Here is a 364-nt window from a genome sequence, read left to right on the forward strand (position 1 = left end):
GATTTCATTATTTTTTAAAATTTTTTAAAATTTATTTATTTTATTTTTGGTTGCGTTGGGTCTTTGTTGCTGTATGTGGCCTTTTCTCTAGGTGCGGCGAGCGGGGGCTTCACTTCACTACGCTGAGTGGGCTTCTCATTGCGGTGGCTTCTCTTGTTGCAGAGCATGGGCTCTAGGTGAGCGAGCTTCAGTAGTTGTGGTACGCAGGCTCAGTAGTTGTGGCTCACAGGCTCTAGAGTGCAGGCTCAATAGTTGCGGCACACGGGCTTTGTTGCTCCGTGGCATGTGGGATCTTCCTGGACCAGGGCTTGAACCCATGTCCCCTGTACTGGCAAGTGGATTCTTAACCAGGGAAGCCCCAGCG

The sequence above is a fragment of the Neophocaena asiaeorientalis genome, unplaced genomic scaffold, assembly GCF_003031525.2.
Source record: "Neophocaena asiaeorientalis asiaeorientalis breed wild unplaced genomic scaffold, Neophocaena_asiaeorientalis_V1.1 scaffold402, whole genome shotgun sequence".
NCBI classification, from domain to species: domain Eukaryota; kingdom Metazoa; phylum Chordata; class Mammalia; order Artiodactyla; family Phocoenidae; genus Neophocaena; species Neophocaena asiaeorientalis.